This window comes from Lynx rufus, unplaced genomic scaffold (assembly GCF_022079265.1).
Source record: "Lynx rufus isolate CCGP_SWC_20201006 ecotype Redwood Valley unplaced genomic scaffold, mLynRuf1.p SCAF_9, whole genome shotgun sequence".
In the NCBI taxonomy this organism is placed as follows: Eukaryota; Metazoa; Chordata; class Mammalia; order Carnivora; family Felidae; genus Lynx; species Lynx rufus.
Window position 1 is genome coordinate 108599191 of NW_025814897.1, and position 5972 is coordinate 108605162.

A 5972-nucleotide genomic window follows, 5' to 3' on the forward strand; every position below is an offset into this window, starting at 1 on the left:
CCCATCCACCCATCTACCCATCCATCCATCCACCCATCCATCCATCTACCCACTAACCCATTTACCCATCCATTTTTCTTTTTTTTTTTTTTTTAAATGTTTTATTTATTTTTGAGACAGAGACAGACAGAGCATGAACGGGGGAGGGTCAGAGAGAGATGGAGACACAGAATCCGAAACAGGCTCCAGGCTCTGAGCTGTCAGCACAGAGCCCGATGCGGGGCTCGAACCCATGGACCGTGAGATCATGACCTGAGCCGAAGTCGGACGCTTAACCGACTGAGCCACCCAGGCGCCCCTACCCATCCATTTTTCTATCCACGCATCCACCCACCCTCCCATCCATCCATTCCTTTATTCACTCCTTCTCTTATACCTGCAAGTATCCATTCATCCAGCTCTGTGCAAGACCCGTGTTAGGGCCTGAGGAGGAAGAGGTGCCCAAGATTTCAGGTCCAGAGGGGAGACAGGCAGACTTTGGGCTCAACCATGTGGTAAGTGCCCCTATAGAGGGAGGACCAGTGTGTTCCCAGTGGGGAGAATGAGGAATTCTAAGAGGGAATATTTGAGGGGATCTTCCAAGGATGAGAAGGCATTCAGCAGACAGAGAAGGCAAGGGGCAGGCCATCCGTGCAAATGGCCCAGCACGCGCAAAGGCTGAGAAGGAGAGGAAGACACCAAGTTCTCACTACAAATGTTGATTGGGCCCCTTCTGGGCCTCAGAGAGCCAGGCAGGGTGGAAAGATCCCTGGGGCTCAAGCTGTGACTCCTCCTACCCCCATGACCTATCTTGCCTTGGGCCTCTCCCCAGCCAGGCTGCAGCCCATTGATTGTCCCACAGATGCCCCAAGAGCTGGGCGAGCCGGGCAGGGTAGACTTGGTGTGTGTGTGATTTCACAGCCCACTCCCAGAGCAGCCCCCTTCCTGCTCACAACCCTGTTTTGTGGGCACCACCTGCCCCCCACCCTCCTGTGTCCATCCCCCCTGGTGCTACTGGTCAGGAGGACAGCATGGGAGGGCTATGGGGGGGTTTAGTGTGATCAGTGGTTCAGGGAGGCACACCAGGAAGCCACAGTTTTTGCAAGGTGGTTATCAGCACGCCAGATATGACCTTGGATCTTATCAGAAGCCTGTTAGTGTGGGGAGCGTATACATTCCTGAGGACCAGGAGGACTGTCACCACCTGGCAGGCAGTGGGAGGGACGTCAAGATCGGCTGATAAGTTGAGGAACAGACACGGTGATGACGGCATGAGGAACAGCCCCACGGTCCCACACCACCCCCTCCTGGAGGGATTTAGCCGCTTGAACCTGTGAAATTACAGATGGCAACACGTGGACAAGGGTGTGTGACATCTCTGTGTGCCATCTGAGAACCCCAGCTCAGGCTGTTGGAGTCAGCTGGTGTCTACGCTGCATTCTGCACCGGATGTAAACCTGGCCAATTTTCCTTTCCCCATCTTGGCTCGGTGGCTGGTGTGGCCCCTCCCTGAACATTTTGGATTGTGGTGTTGATGGAACCACTTAAGGTAGCTACCGCGTTCTCTTTATTTTCCCACCTCATTTGTTGATCCTGCTGCCTGCAGGAGTTCTCCTGTCCCTCCAGGACCCCTGATCCATTGGTGCCAGCTCTTCCCACTTTCCCTCTCCTCCCTCCTGGCCTCGCCCAGCCCCTTACAAAGCCTCTCCACCACCGGCTTCCTCTTCTGCTTTGGTCACATTCGCTGGGGAAAAAAACCTGGTGCTCTGCCCACTCTGCACCTGTACCCTTGACCCTGAATGGGCCTGCAGAATCACGTGACCTCACTGGTCTTGCTTTACCTTTATGAGCCCAAACCTCAGGCAGGCTCTCAGCACTGCCCAGTGGTCCTGTTGTCTTTCCCTGGTCCTGGCCTGCTCACCCTTCCCCGCTCCCGGATGGAAGCTTCGCCCTCACTGAATCTCACTGAATCACCCTCGCTGAATCTCCGGAGCCCAGAACAGAGCCTGGTACATAGGAGGCACTCAGCACATGCCTGTCGAATGGATGGAAAGCCGCCTTGGACCAGCGCACCTCCTCGGCGTTGGGCATTCATGGCCCAGCTATCTGGGATTTAAGGAGCAGAACGCAGGGGGCCTGGGGCAACCCCAAGGGATACAAAAGGTGGGCTCAGAACCCCTGGGAAACAGACCCCATCTGAATGAGCCCCAGTGGGATCGCTGAGGTGGCCACGGGTGGGGGCCTGCATGACACAAGTGCCCTCGTGAGACGGGGATGTGGGATCTAACAGTCCTCCAGGGCGGGATGTTTCCAGAGGGTGCTGCTGCTGGGCCGCGGGATCGAGCCACCCTCACAGGCAGGAATAGCAGCCCCTTCAGGTGGGGTGGGAGTTGGGAGCCTGCTCGGGTACCCCACTCCACCCTGCTTCCACGGGGCCCCCCGAAGCCACGTCGGAGGCGTGGGTAGATGCACCGGAAGTAGGCTACTTGCCAACCCTCGCTGCATGCTAACAACTCCCCGAGCCCGCACTGGGTCACCAGTCCTCACGGGGGCCTCTGAAGTGGGCATGTTGCAGATAAAAGAAGCACGTGTGGTTACTCGGTCGAGGCCACACAGGCTGGCACGTGGCAGAGCTGAGATTAGAACCCGGGAGCAGGACTTCTTCTCTCCAAAGCTACACCACCTCTCAGGCTCCGGGCGGAGAGGGGCATCCCATTCTGCTCCTCGCAAGGCGGAATCACGGGGATGCAGGAGGCTGGTTTGCCAACCCAGCCTCAGTGCCTTGAAGACAGAGAGGCCTGGACGATCGGGGGGCACAGCTTGTGAATGGCACAGTAGTGTGTGTGTGTGTGTGTGTGTGTGTGTTAAAAGACCTGGGAATGTCCCGGGGCCCACATGGCTGTGCTGTGGGACCCCCCTCCTTGGGAAGGCCTCCCTGCCTTGCTGCCTTGCTGTGTCAACAGGAGCGGCTGTAGGGATGGAGCTCAGGGCAGGACAATGCTGGGGCCTCCGGGGCACCTGTCAGCTCTTCTGTGGTTTGGAGACAAATGGGCAGAGAGGGCTCTGTGACCGACTCCATTCCCTGCAGTGTTCACGTAGCCGCATACCTTTGCTTTCCCAGGCTGAGATGCTGGAGACTCTCGGGGGAAGCAGGCTCAAAGGGGATCATGCTTCCGGCCTGAGCATCAGATGATTCCCTTCAGGAAAATGGCAGGATTGCTGTTTTGTAACAGCTGGGCCGCCTTCAAGAACTGGTCAGGAAGTGGGGGGGGGGGGGGGGGGGCGGGGCGGGGGGCGCCTCGGACTCCTAGAACCATCCAGGCCCTGAGGGTGGAGTCCTGGAGGAGGCGGCTGCTAGGTCAGAGCTCAGCTCAGCTCTGATCAAATCAAACCTTCACTAATCAAATCTGTCGGGAGTTACTGGCCTGGGTGTGATCCCACCGGGGTTGGTGTAAGTCAAACTAGGTCTGAAGAGGGGCCGCAAACCTGAATTTCCATCCTCTTGGTTAGTGTTCCCTGCAGTGGGTATGAGGCAGAAAGACGGCCCCAGTCCTTTCGTGTCATACTAGAGAATTTCTGCCCAGTACATTTTATCACCTTAGGGGTCATGGGGCTTTGAAAAACATTGCTCTTTTTTTTTTAATATTTATTTTTGGGAGAGAGAGACACACACAGAATCAGAAGCAGGCTCCAGGCTGTCGGCACAGAGCCCGACACGGGGCTCGAACTCACAAACTGTGAGATCATGACCTGAGCCGAAGTCAGACGCCTAACTGACTGAACCCCCCTGGGTGCCCCTGAAAAACACTGTTCTATAGGATATTGACCAATATTGATCTAATTTAGCAACAGCAATCTTATTTCAGGATTCCTCCTGTTTCCCCCATTGACCACACACACACACACACACACACACACACACGTGTCGATTTCTTGTATCCTCCTTTAAACTGGTTTCATCATCTTGATCAGGGAGCACGAGGCAAGCTGACAGGCCGCAAACACCCCCACCCCCACCAAGGTGGGACTTGTGTGACATTCCTTGGGCACTCCTGGCTGCCCGAGAACAAAGGAAAGGGGAAAAACAGATGGTTAACTGATAGAGATCATAGTCCCGAAGGACCTAAAAGTCTCCATCACCCCTCCATAGTGAGGTGGGGAACAAAGGCAGAAAGAAATGGCAGCTAGAACTCAATTTCCTTCTAACCAGCAGCCCATTGACAAATAAATACTTGGGGCAGGCAGAGTAAAACGTTTCCCCAGAAACTTACAGTCTTAATGCTAATGATTTGCTGGAGAGAAAACCGCCTTAGCTTGACAATAGCTAGGCCTCCGGTAACCTTTGAGTCTTTAGCATATGAAAATCTCACTGGAAACTTCCCCTGGACTTTAACCAGTCTCTCTTCAGGGTCCCGGGGCAGCTCTTCCTGCCCACGGGTCCTGTCTTTCTTGGTCGTCGGCTCCAGACCCCACGAGCCCCACAGTCACCCCAAAAACCTCATCAATCTTGCTGGCTCTGTCCTCTTCCTCCTTAAGGAGTTGTTTTTCTCTTTTTTTAAAAAAATAAGTTTATTTATTTTTGAGAGAGACAGACAGCACGCAGGAGGGGCAGAGAGAGGGAGAGAGCATCCCAGGCAGGCTCCGCACTGCCCGCGCAGAGCCCGACTTCCGGGCTCGATCCCAGGAACTTGAGCTGAAATCAACCGACTGAGCCACCCAGGCGCCCCTCTTTAAGGAGTCTGAACACCAAACCAAATGAACCATGCTCCTGTCATACAGGAAGGCAGCCAGCCGCAGCCAGGGCAGGAAGAGTCCCATGGGTGTAGGGCAAGAGGTCTCACGAGTGTCAGGTGTTGGGCCCCTGTGGAACTCCCACTACCAGCCCCCACCCCTGCCCATGATTGGACTTATAAAGGAGAAGAGACTTATCAGAGGTCACAAGGTGGGTAGTGGCTCTTCCAGCCCTTCCCTAGTCTCTTTCTGCCCTTTGGAGTTAGACCTGTGGCCTCCATCCTTGGGGGGGGGGGGGCTTCTAGTCCCACCCCAGTGCTTATCACGGGGACATTGCCCTTGAGGCTGACACCACCAGGCCTGGAACCTCTTCCGGTGTGATGGGAGTTCAGGGCCAGGGAACCAAGGCGGGGGGGTGGGGTGTCTCAGAGGGGGCCCAGGGACCAAGCTCATTTTGGAGCTGGTCACCTCCCACCCTACCTGATTCCCAGGGCCCACAAACACGCGGGGAGTGGCTGCTCAACTTCGGAGAAGTTTATTGCTGGGACCTGAGAGGAGCTGCTGGAACGTCTTCCAGAGGAGACGACCAGTTTCCAGCCTCGGGCCTGGCCAGGGCTGACGCTGGTGTCTGTGGGTGGCGGGAGCACCAGGTTGCAGGACGAGTGCTGTCTCCTGGGAGCTGGGTTGCTACAGGCAAGGGGAGCTGAGTGGGCGGCTGGGAAGGCCTGCCCTTGCTCCCCACGTGCCACAGGGGTGCTGTCAGGGCAGCGGGGACAGCGCCACCCCCTGGACGGCCCGGGCATCCTCCGGGACAGCCTGGGCCTCCTCCGGATCGGCCTGGGCTCCCTCCTGGATGGCCTGGGCTCCCTCGTGGACGGCCTTCACCTCCTCCTGGAGGGCCTCTGCTTCCTCCTGGAGGCTCTTATATGACAAGTTCAGCTGGAACAAAAGGTTGCAGGGCCCAGAGGTGGGTACTGACCCCGGACAGGACTGTCTGAGGCCCGTTATGAGGCCCTCTAGCTGGGCTGGGAGGCAGGGAGGAGGGGGAGGCACAACGAAGAAAGGGGGTCCCGGGCTGAGGGGCTCACCAGCCTTTGCAGCTTCTCCCCCAGGGCCAGGTTGTCTGCTTGGATGGTGCTCAGTGACTCCCGAAGTCTAGAATGGAAAGGGACCCGCTTCAGCCCCCAGGCTCTTGTCCTAAGCAGCTTCCCCGCAGCGCCCAACACGCGTCTCCTGCCTGGGCTGTGTGACCTGGAAAGGCC